The 17,084-nt window shown below is 38.1% G+C and overlaps 2 long non-coding RNA genes across 5 annotated transcripts; both read right to left on the bottom strand.

Moving 5' to 3' along the window:
* Positions 1-2,602: 2,602 nt before the first annotated feature.
* Positions 2,603-3,680, bottom strand: LOC149202708 (uncharacterized). 4 transcript variants are annotated; one of them, XR_016253566.1, is made up of 4 exons: positions 3,507-3,680; positions 3,153-3,298; positions 2,973-3,062; positions 2,603-2,871 (listed from the first exon to the last, which is right to left on the bottom strand). It is a non-coding gene; the product is annotated as an uncharacterized LOC149202708 (long non-coding RNA). The 4 variants fall into 4 exon arrangements; XR_016253564.1 differs by having other exon boundaries at positions 3,146-3,237; positions 3,387-3,519; XR_016253567.1 differs by lacking the exon at positions 3,507-3,680 and adding an exon at positions 3,367-3,498 and having other exon boundaries at positions 3,153-3,237.
* Positions 3,681-13,240: 9,560 nt separating this feature from the next.
* On the bottom strand, positions 13,241-14,211 carry LOC149202707 (uncharacterized). The gene is made up of 4 exons (XR_016253568.1): positions 13,982-14,211; positions 13,769-13,853; positions 13,590-13,666; positions 13,241-13,488 (listed from the first exon to the last, which is right to left on the bottom strand). It is a non-coding gene; the product is annotated as an uncharacterized LOC149202707 (long non-coding RNA).
* Positions 14,212-17,084: the final 2,873 nt, after the last annotated feature.

Genomic DNA, 17,084 nt, shown 5'->3' with positions numbered 1-17,084 from the left:
GAATCGATTTATTCAACATGAAGGTATCAAAGGAAGAAGGTATAGCCTCATACCTTATGAGGGTATCACAAATAAGATATCAACTACAAGATTTACGGGAAATAATGTTTGACAAAGAAATGACCATCGTTGTGCTCAATGCACTACCTGATGAATGGGGCAACTTTGTATCAAGCATCTATCAAAAGAAGGAAGACACCCCTTTAAGTGAACGTTGGTAATAATGTAAGATTGAAGAAACTATATTAAAAGTAAAAAGTGATGTCAGATCAAATGAAAAAGTTCAAGCATTTGTTGCCATAGCTAGGAGAAAAGGAAAGTTTGGTCCTCAAAAAATGAAGAAAATTGATATGTCAAAGATCCAATGCTATGGATTTCAGGAATATGGGAATTTCAATAGATGTTTTCCTAATCTCAAGAAGGACAACAAGAAAAGGAAAAAAATGAATGAAGCCCATGTACTGAATAATTGGAAGATCCCGAAAAGAAGAAATCAAAGAAGGAGGAAGTGAAAGATCTCTGCTATGACTAAGATAATATACTTCACTTATTTCTTTTGAGTTCTGTAAAAGATAGTTATCATGGTAGGAATCATTGTAAGTATGATAGGATGCATCATATTCGAAGATGACATCATATTAGAAGAATACAATTGAAACAATAGCTCATGACATCGTTATGGAAGCTTGAAAGGGTAGCTGAAGTAGAAGCCTACATGGTTGTAGCTGTCATCATGATTTAAAGGAAGTAGCTCATGGTATCCTCATTGAAAGCATGAAAAAAAAAAACCAAAATAGTAGTATATATGGTTGGAATAAATTCATACAGCATGATAGAAGATATAAAGGTCATCATCATTGTTAAGGAGCATTTGCAGATTGAATATCATCAAGATCACTAGAATCTTTGTAAGAATATTCACCTCTACTTGAAAGAAGCAAGTGTCTCACTGATTGTAACACCCCCAGATAGGAGAGTAAAAACTAAATTATTGTGGTTAATGTTTACTTTGTTTTCTGTTATAATTTTTAAAAGAATAAAAAAACAGATAGTTATATTAATTAGTATGAACTTCTTTTATGTAATTCTGAAATGGTTAGAGTTAGAACATAATGATGATATGATGATTTCATGATAAGCTAAAGAAATTTGGAAAACAGTTGGAGGCGGGGATTATTCATTTTCCTTCTTCTAAAAAGTCTTGGAGATAAAAGGCCTCCTGAGGGACTAAGAGGGGGTTGGCTACCGAAAGGGGAACCACCTGAAGAAGAAGGATAAATGAAAATTGCAGAGTAATTTTCCATAGTTGGTTGGGGGCTAGTGAAAATTATTCCAATCAGATGGATTTCTGACATTCTAGACTGGACTAATGTCTTAAGGTCTAGAAGGATAACCTACACTGGTTATAAATGACTGTACCAAACAAGTGCTTGGGGGGGATCTGGACATAATAACCAGTTACATTGGTAGGGTGGAACGACCTCATTCTGTACACACTAACTCAATCTGTTTCAAGAATTGTAGATAAGTGCATTTTATGTTGTTTAAGCCATTGTTTTCACAATTGGTAAAGTTGGAAGTCATGGTACTTGGTTCCTAAAGATATAGGCCCACAAGAAATGAGTAATGGTCGAGTAATGAAACAAAATAGATTTCTTACTATTGTCTAAATTCAATTATATCGCTTGTTGTGACTCTTTATTTACAGGCCACTGACTTGATGGTTTAATGCAATAATTAATGAGTATGTCAATATGTTTACATGTATAATCTAAATTTGTCGTAATAATGAGGAGCTAAGTAGAGCTTCTTAGTAATTTGTAATTGTTGGAAGTTGGAGTTGGGTGGCAAAAAGTTTCGGTAGCAAGTGCATATACACATGAGCGCATAGCTATTCAAACCGTCGGATGAACTTTCATGTCATTTCCCATTCATAGATATAGATATATATGCAAAATAATGTTGAGGCCAGTGAAATTGTCGTAAAGATTAGAAAATCCTACAAGTAGGAAAATGACAAGTGCATATTGGTATCGACTGGGGCCTCGCAAGTCAATTAAGGGAGCAATTCTGAGGTGGAAACAATGTCCTATTAAGATTTGAATTAGTTAATAGCTGGGTCAGATTGTTCCATAAGGGAAGGTCATCCCAGCAGAGCTTTAGCCAAAACAAAAATCAAAGGTTCCGCAAATGCATAGAAACTACATTTAGTAAAATTGAAGCAACAATGATGATGTAAATAACTATTAACAAAGAACAATATTAAGGTTGATGTAAATAATTGTTAGCGGAGAACACCCTATGAACGGATGTACATTATTGTTAACAGAGAACGTTCTTAAAACTGATGTAAATAACTCTTAGCAGAGAACATTTCTAAGAACTGATGTACATTACAGTTAACAGAGAATATTCTTAAAGCTGATGTAAATAATTGTTAACAGAGAGCATTCATAAGAATTGATGTGAATTACAGTTTAACTGAGGGCATTATAGAGCTTATGCATTCATCATATGAACAAATAAATTGTTGAAAATGGAGCAAAGCCCCTGTATTACACAGGCTAACATCTTTAAGTCAAAACAAGTTTAATATTCATAGGAGATTCACAGTTCGAAACTGTGCGAAAACATAAACAAGTAGTCCTCAAATTTGTTAAAATCGTGTACATCTTTAAATGGACAAGAAAACCCTTACAAAATCGAGATTTCGACGGCATCAAGTGCCTTTTAAAGTTCTAGAAATTTAACCCTAGAGTACAAGAATTGACCATACTACAGAATGGTGCTTGATAACGGCAAGAGCCAGAGACAGAGGGTCTCAGAAGGGAGCGGTACGCACCATTGTCGTGCTACAAACTCTCTCAGCACCTAATAATAGCATAACCTTGCTTACTATATAAAATGAACGACGAAAATACTACAATACCCAGCGTTGCATAAAAGAACTAGCGAGTAGGGTTTGTCCATACCTTTTACACCAGAGCTACGGCCATAGCCCCCTCGAACCTCATGGCACCCCACCTTAGCAGGGACTGGATTTTCCCTTCTTTGGGCACTATCTGTTAACCAAAACAAACAAATTAGCAGGCACTGGAATACAATCTCAACTATAATTAATGACCAAACAAGTTGAGTAAATGACATTGCACCTCTGGAGCCGGACTAATGAAATTCGTTAACCAAAATCCCCACACTGCAATAGAAATTTGGGAGGCGATCGAGTTGTGATAAGGTCTGTGGAGTTGAGAGTTAAACTTGAATGAGCAATTGGGGTAGCAAAGTCTCAATAGTGAACCTGTGATCATTCATAGAAAAGGGAAACATAAATACGAAACTAGAATTAACCACTATGTGAACCCTAACTTGCAGGCGGGCTCTCTAACCGGGTGGGGTTGCAGAGCCTCCCCATCAATGCCACAGCAAAATTCCAAAATGAATTCCCGGTTTCCAAGGCGTTGACACCGAAATTTATTCCTTCACACCAAAAGCATTGGATGACTTACTCTACGATCGACAGTGAAGAGGCTCCCATATGTTCGTTGTACAAGCGCATGGGAAAGGTTCTAGATATCTGAGGTACCACGCTTAGTACAAATATTCCAACCACCACTAAGACCGAAACTCCAAGGGGTGAACGCATTTCAAACCAAGCTAGCTAACCTGAAGGCTACGAGTCTTGAGCTAAGCAACAAGGATAGGGCACTGAGTGTGAAAGGGTAGCACATTTAAAATATATAACATCAAAGAGCTAGTGTTGTTACGGCATAAGTAATGCATTAATTGTCGAATTAATTGATAACCATGTTTCATTGTATTTTAATTATATAAAAAAAGATAGTTTGTTACATAGTTAGTTGTTACAAGTGGTATTAGAGCTTCAGGTTTACACACTGAGGCTTGAATGGTAATCGTAGTATAACAAAAAGTGATTTTGTTGCACAGAGGAAGAACACTGACCCATCATGGGATGAGGAGTAGGGTCTGCCCCCTCCGGAGGGATGACCGAGCATAACCCAAAGGTGTGGGTACAGCTAGCAAAAACACATCAAGACACCAACGCTGCATTATTGGAGACAGTCCAGTAATTACGAGCTGAGATGCTAAATTTATGAGACGACAACGAAAGATTTCGATTGGAGCAGGAGAATATTATAAAAAGTATGTCTGATAGGCAAAATCAAAGAAATCCTAATCCCAGCCCAGATGAGGAAAACAAGTCTAAGATGCATAGACAGCAAGAGGAATGTCAAGAGTCAAAGGGAGGGCGAACTGGCTACAAAGGAGAGTCTGATAAAGTATCTGATAAAAAGGAGTTTAAGAGACAGAAAACTGAGCTTCAAGGGGAATTTAAGAAGATTAAACCACCGATATATAATGGAGAGGCTGAGGAAGCAGCAGAGGCATGGTTAATCAACATGAAAAAATACTTTCAAATATATGAATACGATGATAACTTGAAGGCGAGATTAGACATATATCAGTTGCAAGGGAAGGCCACCTTGTGGTGGGAAGAAATTAAAACAGTCAGGGAGATTGATGAGCAAGAAGTTACATGGGAGCACTTCCAGAAGCATTTCAAGGATAAGTACCTAACTGAGCAATTCTATGATGACAAGGCAAAACGGTTTCATGGCCGGAAACTAGGAAAACAATCTATGGACGAATTTATAGCTAAGTTTACCTCCCTGTTGAGATATGTTCCATATATTCAAGAAGAGAAGGCGAAAGTCCAGGGCTTCATCGTCAGTTTACCAAGCTATATGAAGGAGAAGTTGGAATTTGACAATCCCAAAACAGTGGATGACGCGATTAGAAAGGCTCAAATCTGCTATCAGTAGATGAAGCAGAAAGGTGAGGGTACCAAAAACTGGACTGGTAAGAAAGGGAAAAGAAATTTCCCAACTAGCAAAGGCATGAAGAACACCAGTGCCAAGTACCCAGGTCGGAAAGGACCCGGTGGATCTCTAAAAAAAATTAACAGAAGTATAGACCCCACAGTGAGGTAAAACAAAGTGAAGCATCCAGTAAGTTGGAAACTCATCAAATTCCCAAACCTCCTTTGTAGTGTTGGGGTTGCAGAGAACCCCATTACTACAAGAATTGTCCCCATTGAGGGAGATCGGAACCAATTACAAATGTTCAGGAAGCCTCTATGGTTGGCGATTTGGCAAGGATCATACCAAGGATTAACGCGGCATTGGAGGATCGGCAAGAAAAATATCAACCATCGATGGTGGAGCTGGAAGGTAAAATATCCAACCACCCCGTTTCCATTTTGATAGATTCGGTTGCAAGCCTAAGTTATGTTAGCCCGAGAATCGTTGATTTATGTCATTTAACCTGTGGAAAGTTTAAAAATCCTTGGCTAGTCCAGTTAGCGACCAGATCTAATGTTATATACCTAGGGGGATAATATGGGGTACAAAGGGAGGTACCCAAGGTAATAATGTAATAATGGGATGGGCCATAGTAATAAATAAGGTGGTTAACCTATATCATGTAAGGGACCACAAGTAGTTAGTAATAATGTAATGGGCCCATGGTATTAGTTCGATGGTATGAGGGAACCATGGTAATGATCCATGGTATTGTATGTATGACGCCTATATAGAGGCTAGAGACTCCACATGAAGGAATTGTGTCAAGGAATATTGTATGAACAGGCATATGGCTTGTGGAGTGTTCTCCTTCCTTAAGGAGTGAATGTATGGTGTTGCCCTACCTTAAGGGTTTGATATCAATAAAGTGAATCATTTCTATCTATTTCTATCTTATTATTTCTGTGTATATGTGCATTATCTTATATTTTTAGATCATAGCTATAACAAGTGGTATCAGAGCTATAACAAGTGGTATCAGAGCACTTTCTTGGGCAAAAAAGTGGAGAATTTTTTTTTTTTTTGTAGGAACTTTCTGGGGCGGCAAGTTTACAAATCAGATCTGTACGTTTTGGGGCAAAATCTGAAAAATCTAATTGCAGATCTGGATGCGTCGTGAAAAAGTACCCGATTTCAAAAAAAAAAATTCGGCCGAATCAAAGTCCGAATGAAGGAGATATCGCTGATCTAAAAATCAATGGTGTTGCAGACAATTTTTCGGGGCAGCGAGTTTGCAGCACATATCTGGACGTCTTGGCGCAAGATATGAAAAAATTAATTGTAGATCTAAATTCTTTGTGAAAAAATACCGGTTTTCAAAAAACAAATCAGTCGGATCGGAGTCCGGATGAGGGAGATATCGCTGATTTAAAATCAGCTCTTTTTCAGAATTTTTGGTGACGGTGGGAGAGTTGCAGCGCAGATCTGAAATTCCAATGCATGGATCAGGATTTCTATCACATGGGCAGATGCAGAATGGTTGTTCCATTTCCAAAAACAGGTCATAATATGGATTCTTAGCAATATTGATTAAACTGTGACATTTTAAATTTTCGCCAAGTTTTTTTTGTGATGGCGGGCCTAGATCAGAGTTTGAGGGACTTGCATAAATTTGATGGCTTTCATCCAGCCAAATGGCTAGCACAAATGGAAAAATATTTCAAATTGGATTACGTCTATGATGATGCGACTCAACTGAGTGTGGGAACAATGTACTTGGACAATGAAAGATGGCAATGGTGGCAAGGGCATCAACGTTGCTATGGAAGGCCCTTGACTTGGGACACATTCAAAAAAGCTCTTATGGACCACTTTGACCGTAAATCTAATCTTGTGGATAAGCTCACCCAGACAGACACACAGCATAGCAAAGATTTTATTTTTATAGGAAAGAAGGAAACCAAGAAACCTAAAGGGTTATTTTCTGCTAGTATCTCCTTATTGCAGGTTCATGGATTGATTCAAAAGGAGAAGATCGTTGTGTTTATAAATCCTAGCTGCAAGCATAATTTTATCAATGTTAATTTGGCAAAAAAAATTATAAGTTCCAAAAAAACACATTGAAAACACATAGGTGGATGATGAGGATGTTCAAATGTATAAGGATTTGAATATTTCTATGCATAAGTGTGTGTTGCATGGTGATTTTTATACTTTACAGATGGATAATATGAATGTTGTTTTGGGATATTCTTGGATGGAATCTATGGGTACTATCAATATTAATGTGCAGAAGAAATTCCTGAAGCTCTGGTATAAAAAGAAGAAAATTACATTACAGGATATTTCCATCAATAAACAGGTAGAGTACATGGAGGCTAAAGCAAAAGATGTTCCAGGGACTGACATCTCAGATGATGAACCAGTGATGATCGACAATCAAACACAAACAGAGGCTGAAGCGGAAAAGGTTATAGGTGTTGATACATCAGATGAGGGCTTAGTGGTTGAAGTAATATTGGAAGATAAGACACCACAGCAAGCACCACAACATGCACCAAATAATAGTCAGGTTCCAGTAAAGGGTGAATTAAAGAAAAAGACACCGTGGGTTAAAACTTCAACATATCGTCACCCACATCACCCCGCAAGACAACAACCAACAAGATGGCAACCAATTAGCCACAAGGACAACAACCCCCGCAGGACAGATAGAGAGGAGAGAAGATCCACCTACTACACATCAACGTAGAAGAGCTACCACGGTCAACTTCCATCTCAAGCGAGCAAGGCACCGGCGAGATTGAGGGTTCACCTTTCTCTTGGATGGCTAGATGCACGTGCATGGTACCAGTGGACTACTCTTTTGAGTAGATCTTATTACTTGTGTTCTTCCCATGTTTCGGGGACGAAACATGCTAAGGGGGGTGGAATGTTATATACCTAAGGGGGATAATATGGGGTACAAAGGAAGGTACCCAAGGTAATAATGTAATAATGGGATGGGCCATAGTAATAAATAAGGTGGTTAACCCATATCATGTAAGGGACCACAAGTAGTTAGTAATAATGTAATGGACCCATGGTATTAGTTCGATGGTATGAGGGAACCATGGTAATGATCCATGGTATTGTATGTATGAGGCCTATATAGAGGCTAGAGACTCCACATGAAGGAATAGTGTCAAGGAATATTGTATGAACAGGCATATGGCTTGTGGAGTGTTCTCCTTCCTTAAGGAGTGAATATATGGTGTTGCCCTATCTAAAGCGTTTGATATCAATAAAGTGAATCATTTCTATCTATTTCTATCTTATTATTTCTGGGTATATGTGCATTATCTTATATTTTTAGATCAGAGCTATAACAAGTGGTATCAGAGCTATAACATCTAAGATAAGAGTCAACGCAAAAATAGATGACCGTGTAGTTGATTTGGCAGGACAGCAAATTAATGCCAGATTAAATGTGTTGCCCTTAGGATCCTATGATGTGTTGATAGGTATGGACTGGCTAGAAAAACACTGGACTCTAGTGCACTGCAAGAGCAAGACCATTAACTTCATATATGATAGTGGCAACAGAATAGAAGTTCAGGGTATTCAAAGAGAAGTCAAATTAAGACCCATTACAGCCCATCAATTAGGGAAATGTATGTGAAAAGGATGTCAAATTTACCTAGTCTAGGTAGGATACACTAACTCCAAAGGTAAACTATCTATTTTGGACAGCGTACCGGTTGTTCAAGAATTTAAGGATGTCTTCCCAGAAGACATTTTGGGGCTGCCACCCAAAAGGAACCTGGATTTTACTATTGAATTAGTTCTTAGAGCAGCCCCCGTTTCCAAGGCTCCTTATAGAATGAGTGTCCCATATTTGACTGAGTTAAAAATGTAGCTTCAAGAATTATTGGACAAGGGCTACATTAGACCCAGCGTGTCCCCTTGGGGAGCTCCAGTTTTATTTGTGAAGAAAAACGATGGCACTATGCATTTATGCATAGATTACAGACAACTGAACAAATTGACCATTAAGAACAAGTACCCCTTACCCCGAATCGATGATCTATTTGACCAAGTAAAAGGTGCGGTGGTATTTTCAAAAATTGATTTACGATCTGGCTATCGCCAGATCCGTATTAAAGATGAGGATATATATAAAATAGTGTTTCGGATGCATTACGGTCATTATGAGTTTGTAGTCCTACCCTTTGGACTCACTAATGCTCCAGTCACCTTTATGAGTATGATGAACGAGATCTTTCACCCCTTTTTAGATAGATTTGTCCTCATTTTCATCGACGATATATTGGTGTACTCCAGAAGTTTAGAAGAGCATAAAGAACATCTGTGAATAGTATTGCAGACCTTGAGAAAAAATCAGCTATACACCAAGTTCAGCAAATGTGACTTTTTCAAGGACCAGATTCAGTAGCTTGGGCATATAATTTCCTCCACTGGCATAGTGGTAGACCCAGAGAAAATCGAGACTATCATGAACTGGCATGTCACTATGAATGTAGCGGATATACATTCTTTCATGGGTCTTGTTGGATATTATAGACGATATATAAAAGGATTCTCTAAGGTAACATATACAATCACCTCCTTGAAGAAAAAAGGGACAAACTTTAGATGGACAAAGGATTGCCAAGAGAATTTTGAAAAGCTGAAATAATTTCTCACCGCTGCACCTATGTTAAAAATTGTAGACCTAGAAGAGGATTTTATAGTTTGTACTGATGCTTCTAAAGAAAGTGTGGGCAGAGTTCTAATGCAAGGGGATAAAGTGGTTGCTTATGAATCCCGTAATTAAAAAAAGCATGAAGAAAAGCACTCCGCTTATGACTTAGAACTAACTGTTGTTGTGCACGCTTTAAAAGTGTGGCGCCACCACTTGCTGGGAAAGAGATTCTTGCTCAGAACAGATCACAACAACCTAACAAATTTCTTTAGTCAACCCACCTTAAACACACGCCAAGCTATATGGACTACGTTCTTAAGCGAATTCAACTTTGAAATTAAACACCTGAAGGGAAAGGAGAACCAGGTAGCAGATGCATTGAGCAGGAAATTGCACCACGTTTACGAAATTTTATCTAGTCGGGTGGAAATTAACTTTGCTGATCAAATCAAGGAAACAAGGCAAAAGTACCCAAAATATGAATACCTTTTGCAGCAAGCTAGAGATGCGGAGCAAACCGGAAAATCTGGTGAGTACAGTGTTAATGCTGAAAATCTGTTGATATTTAGAGGTAGAATATATGTTCCTAACCAGTTATCAGTTAAACAACTGATATTGGATGAATTCCATACGAGTCTGTATGCGGCTCACCCTGGTTATCAAAAGATATTTTCTGCAATCAAGAAGGGCTATTACTGGCGTGGCACGAGGAAGGACATTGCGAAATACTTGGCCAAATGTTTGGAGTGTCAACAAGTTAAAGCTGAGCATCAGCATCCTACGGGGCTGTTGAATCCGTTGCCTGTTCCGGAGGGGAAGTGGGACACCATAACTCTGGATTTCATAACCGGCTTACCTCGATCAAAACGACATAATGATTCAATTATGGTGGTGGTTGAAAAACTAAGCAAGGTAGCTCATTTTGTTCCTATCATATCCACCTATCAAACCACTCAAATTGCTGACATATTCATGAGGGAAATCTTTAGGTTGCATGGCATACCTTGAGTCATAATCTATGACCGTGATGTTAAGTTCACCTCTTCTTTTTGGAAAGCGTTGTTCTCCAGTTTGGGCACTCAGATTCAATTCAGTACTGCCTGTCTTCCTCAAACGGATGGACAGACTGAATGAGTCAACCAAGTGGTAGAATACATGTTGTGTATGTATGTCATGCAACAACTTGGAAAATGGGAGGAATATCTTCACCTAGTGGAGTTTTCCTACAATAATGGATATCACGAATCGTTAAAGATGAGTCCCTTTGAAGTACTTTATGGGAGGAGGTGTATTGTCCCTGCCAATTGGAATAATCCTGAGAACAAACTAATACCAGGACCAGATATATTAGAAGAAATGGAAAGAACCACGAAGAAAGTTCGGCAAAGCTTGAAGGTTGCACAAGACCGACAAAAGGCTTATGGCAATAAGAAAAGAACCTACCAGGAATTTCAGGTAGGAGACCATGTCTATGTGAGAATCAAACCCAAGAGGATTACTCTTAGATGGGGAAAGTGCGCCAAATTGCCCCTCAATTCTGTGGTCCCTTCCAAATCTTAGATAGGATAGGACCAGTCATGTATCAACTCGCGTTACCCAGTCATATTTGGGTGCATAATGTATTTCATGTTTCGCTTTTGAAGAAATATATATATGATCCTCGACACATCATAGATTGACAAGATATTCAGGTAAAAGAATATTAAGATATGTATATATATGTAAAGTAATTCCTTTATCTTCAGTATATATATTCAAATGTGTCAAATATGTGACAATTGGCTGATGGCAGGTCGAACTGGAAGGAGAATTCTTGGTAGAGCCCCTGCGCATACTCGATCAGAGAGAAGTAATGTTGCGGAGGTGAGCTATCATCCAAGATATAGTGCAATGGAAGCACTTTAGCGCAAAGTAAGCCACTTGGGAGGATAAATATTTTATGCAAAAGGCATACCCCAGACTGCTCTAGGAGCGGCTGGAAGACTAAACACCATGGACAATGTTCCATCTGGGGGGGTGGGGAGAGATGTAACACCCCGGGATAGGAGAGTAAAAACTAAAGTTACTATGGTTAATGTTTACTTTGTTTTCTGTTATAATTTTGAAAAGAATAAAAAAAACACATAGTTATATTAATTAGTATGAACTTCTTTTATGTAATTCAGAAATGGTTAGAGTCAGAATAGAATGATGATATCATTATTTCATGATAATCTAAAGAAGTTTGGAAAACAGTTGGAGGTGGTTATTATTCAGTTTCCTTCTTCTAAAAAGTCCCGGAGATAAAAGGCCTCATGAGGGACTAAGAGGGGATTGGCTACCAAAAGGGGAACCACCTAAAGAAGGATAGATGAAAACTGCAGAGTAATTTTCCAGAGCTGGTTGGGGACCAGTGGAAATTATTCCAATCAGATCGATTTCTGAGGTTCCAGATTGAACTAATGTCTTGAGGTCTGGAAGGATAACCAAGACTGGTTATAAATGATTGTACCAAACGAGTGCTCGAGGGGGGAATCTGGACGTAATAACCGGTTCCATTGGTAGGGTGGAACGACCTCATTCTGTACACACTGACTCAACCTATTTCAAGAATTGCAGATAAGTACAGTTTATGTTGCTTAAGTCATTGTTTTAACAGTTGGTAAAGCTGGAAGTCATGGTACTTGGTTCCTAAAGATATAGACCCACAATAAATGAGTAATGGGTGAGTAATGAAACAGTATATATTTCTTACCGTTGTCTAAATTAAATTATATCGCTTGTTGTGACTCTTTATTTACAGGCCACTTACTTGATGGTTTAATGCAATAGTTAATGAGTATGTCAATATGTGTACTTGTATAATATAAATATGTCGTAATAATGAGGAGCTAAGTAAATTTGCTTAGTAGTTTGTAATTGTTGGAAGTTGGAGTTTGGTGGCAAAAAGTTTAGGTAGCAAGTACAAATACACATGAGCGCATAGTTGTTCAAACCATCGGCTGAACTTTCATGCCATTTCCTGTTCATAGATATAGATATATATGTAAAATAATGTTGAGGCCGGTGAAATTTTCGTAAATATTAGAAAAACCTACTAGTAGGAAAATGACAAGTGCATATTGGTATCAACTAGGGCTAAAGACATGGTTTCTACCCAGGTTTACTCCTTGACCGGGTCCTCCCGGGACAGTTAAGAGAGCGGTTCTGAGGTGGAAAGAGTGTCCTATTAATATTTGAATTAGTTAATAGTTGGGTCAGATTGTTCCGTAGGGGAAGGTCGTCCCAGCAGATCTTTAGCCAAAACAAAAGTTGAAGGTTTCGCAAATGCATAGAAACTACATTCAGTAAAATTGAAGCAACAATGATGATGTAAATAATTTTTAACAGAGAACAATCTTAAGATTGATGTAAATAATTGTTAGCATGGAACACTCTATGAACTTATGTACATTACTTTTAACAGAGAACGTTCTTAAAACTAATGTAAATAACTCTTAGAAGACTACATTTCTAAGAACTGATGTACATTACAGTTAACAAAGAATATTCTTAAAACTAATGAAAATAATTGTTAACAGAGAGCATTCATAAGAACCGATGTGAATTACAGTTTAACCGAGAGCATTATAGAGATGATGCAAATATTGAGTAGCCAAGAAGGCATTCATCATATGAACAAATAAATTATTGAAAACATATCGAAGCCCCTGTATTACACAGGCTAACATCTTTAAGCCAAAACAGGTTTGGAGATTCACAGTTCGAAATTGTGCGAAAACATAATTTGTTAAAACCGCATACATCTCTAAATGGACAAGAAAACCCATACAAAATCAGAATTTCGACGGCATCAAGTGCCTTTTAAAGTTCTAGCAATTTAACCCTACAGTACAAGAATTGACCATACTACAGAATGGTTCTTGATAACGGCAAGAGCCATAGACAGAGGGTCTCAGAAGGGAGCATTATGCACCGTTTCTGCACTGCGAACTCTCTCAGCACCTAGTAACAGCATAACCCTGCTTACTATATAGAATGAAATTCGAAATTACTACAGTACCCAGCCCTGCATAAAAGAACTGGCGGCTAGGGTTTGTCCATACCTTTTACACCATAGCTATGGCCATAGCCCCCTCGAACCTCATGGCACCCCACCTTGGCAAAAATTGGAGTTTCCCTTCTTTGGGTGATATTTTTCAACCAAAACAAACAAATTAGCAGTGCTGGAAGAAAATCTCAACTAGAATTAATGACCAAACAGGCTGAGTAAATGACATCGCACCTCTGAAGTCGGACTAATGAAATTCATTAATCGAAATCCCCACACCATAGCATAACTTTGGGAGGTGATTGAGCTATGGCAAGGTCTGCGGAGTTGAGAGTTAAACTTAATGAGCAATTAGGGCAGCAAAGTCTCAATAGCGAACCTGTGATTGTTCACAGAAAAGGGAAACGGAAATAAGAAACCAGAATTCAACACTGTGTGAATGCTAACCTGCAGGAGGGCTCTCTGATGGATGCGGTTGCAGATCAACCCCATCAATGCCACAGCCAAATCCCGAAATGAATTCCTGGGTGCCAAGGCAGTGACACCAAAAGTTATTCCTTCGCACCAGAACCGTTGGATGACTTACCCTACGATCGACAGTGGAAGAGGCTCCCATATGTTCGTTGTACAGGTGCATGGGAAAGGTTCCAGAGATCCGAGGTACCACGCTTAATACGAATATCCTAACCACCGCTAAGATTGAACCTCCAAGGGGTGAACGCGTGTCCAACCAAGTTGGTTGACCTGAAGGCTACGGGTCTCGAGCTAAGCAATAAGGACAGGGGAGTGAGTGTGAAAGGGTAGCGCATTTAAAATATATAACATCAAAGAGCTAGTTCTTTTATGGCCTAGGCAATGCATTAATCGTTGAATTAATTGATAACCATGTTGCATTAAAAAAAAAATGATAGTTTGTGACATAGTTAACTATTACACTGATAGTCTACAATCCACCTTATGTGGGATACATTGTTTAAGGATGATGGTATGGTGACAAAGGATTGTAGCATGTCAAGATGGTTAAAGTACTTTCATGGAAAGAAAGGAAGTTGTCGAAGGAAGTCTAGATGACCAAAAGAAGAAAAGAGGTATGTATATATTTGATAGATTAAGTCATGTCATCATATAGTTGCAGATAGCATGGTTGAATGCTCTATCTCATGAGCATGATCAAAGAAGAAGGATCTCTTCCTTTAGAAATATGCATGAAAGCATATAACTTGAACCAGTTCACATATTGATAAGATAAAATCAACAAAATATGACCTCATATGGAATATGAGGTGGTTGAAAAAGATGAAGGAACTATGTATAGAAGTTCTTGGGGAGAAATATGTGAAGAAAGAAAGAATGTTTTTTTAAAGATGCAACTATAGTCATGTAAGATAAGATAAGTGATCAACATCTGATATCTAGAAGAATTAACTATGACATCTCCATAGAGAAGATATGAAGACCTTGATAAAGTATATAAAGGAAGGAGACCCTTGACATTGAAAGTCTTGAAGATGTGTTTATGAATGTGCAGGATGTTGATGTTGCAAGCAGCAGATGTCATGATGAAAGGCCATCATAAAAGGTACCTTTTATTTTATGTTCATTTCGATTTTTTAACAACTTCTAATTGGGTTGAAACATGGCTACTGAAAGAGAGTTGTAGATGTCACCTACAACTAGTTCTCATGAGAATGGATGGAAGATCCTAAAAGAAACATGACTTGGAAGAGGTAGCTATATGAAGAAAAATTAGATGTGGACTGAAAGATCACTTTTTGATGAAAATAAGGATGACATGACCATTGGTTCAACCCTATGGTTTGTTGAAGGAAAGTGATGGATGGTCTATGCCCTATGAATAAAAATCTAGAAGATGAAGGCTCCATAATGAAGAAGATGAAGTTCATGACGTCGAAAGGAGGAACCCTACAAGAAACTAATAGTACCATGATCCCCACCACAAGTCATATAGTTGTTGTTAATAACAAGTCCTTAGATCAGAGGGATCTTGTACAAGTCCCTGGGTAAGAGGGAGCTTGGGTATATTTCTTTTATAGGAATGAGTATATCTTCCCTAGTTGAGAGGGAGAGATAGACACATCAATCTTGTCTTCATGTTGTGAAGAAAGAATGGCTGGTTGGGTAAGCATGTGTTATTCCAAGATAGGAATTTTCCTAAAAGGACATACCCTGTGAACACCCGGGTGGGGTATGTGCCTTGAGAGACAATGATGATGGTGTCTATCGGTCATTAGTCTCACCAGTAATGTGCTCTGATCTTGTGGAGAGATAGAGATGTTATTCAAGGTCTTTCTATGTGACAAAGTTGTTTAGTATGATGAGATACTCTGGTATAAGCTAATAAGATAGCTTATGAGATGGCTTACCAATATGACTCTTCCTATGAGAATTATTCAGTTTGAGAATGTCCAAATACCATGTATGGATTATGAATACCTCCCTATTTAAGAGGGAGTGTTGAAATACATAACTAGGTTCGGTCTTCATAATGACATATGTAATCATGATTTTATGTATTTTATGTAAAGAGAAAAATAAATTTTATTATTTTCATTCTTGAGGCATGGGTTTCATGCTCAAGGTTATTTTATTTATAGTTCAAGCACCCATTGGGTGCTTATAGGGCTTGTCATTGAGTCTACAAATTAATTGAGTCATTGTCATGTATGGAATACCCTTTTGGGCATGTTACATATTGTAAAGAAAAAATTGTTTGAGTCAAAATTAGAGTGAAAAACCCTCCATAACCTTGTCATCGTGAAGAGAACAAGCTGGCCTACAAGCAACATTAGGTCAACCCCATCGACAGTTATTTAGCCTCTAAGGAAGACTATATATAAGGATGTATTGACCTCATTTGAAGACAATCAATTTAGCTCACAAGAATTTCAATCAAGAGTTAAGAAGAAGTCTTATATCAAGTGAAGAATAAGGAGACAAGAAGAGAGAAAAAGTGAAGTACATCAAGGATTGTTTTGGGCTTTCTTTCCTCACAAGTGCGAAGTTAGGGCATCAATCTTTTTGCATCAAGTACAAAATACAGTCATAATAGGAAGCCGAGAATTGTCTCCAAAATAAGTCCCTTTTAAAGTTGAATTTCCTATGAGAAGGAACAATCTCAAGCGAAGAGAGAAGGGTAAACACACCATATTCTCCCACATGTACAGAAACTAGGGATTTTGCAGTAGCCGATATTGAAGTCAAAAATTTCGGATCCAAAAAAGAGGTTGAACGAGAAGTTGTAGCTGTTGGAAAGCTAGTTTGACTAAAGTTGAATTTGTGGAAGAGAAGCTCATCAAGGAGAGGCTTTAATTGGTATTGGAGGGGTCTTGGTCAAGGGTCATAGGTCTTAGAATTTTTCACTTGAAGTTCTATAAGAAGAGAAGAGTTCTTGTGGTTTTTCCTCTCAAGAGGAGAGGTTTTGGCCCTGGCTAATAGCCTATATCTTGTGTCCTCTTGTTTAATTGTTCTTTATTGTTTGGTAGTTGTTTGATGATAATAACACTAATTATAATCAAGTGAAAGAATAAAT

Source organism: Pinus tabuliformis, chromosome 2_1, assembly GCF_031772625.1.
Source record: "Pinus tabuliformis cultivar Carrire ecotype Pingquan chromosome 2_1, CPIR1, whole genome shotgun sequence".
Taxonomy (NCBI): domain Eukaryota; kingdom Viridiplantae; phylum Streptophyta; class Pinopsida; order Pinales; family Pinaceae; genus Pinus; species Pinus tabuliformis.
Note: the sequence above shows the minus strand (reverse complement) of the source record. Positions and strands in the feature narration are given on the sequence as shown.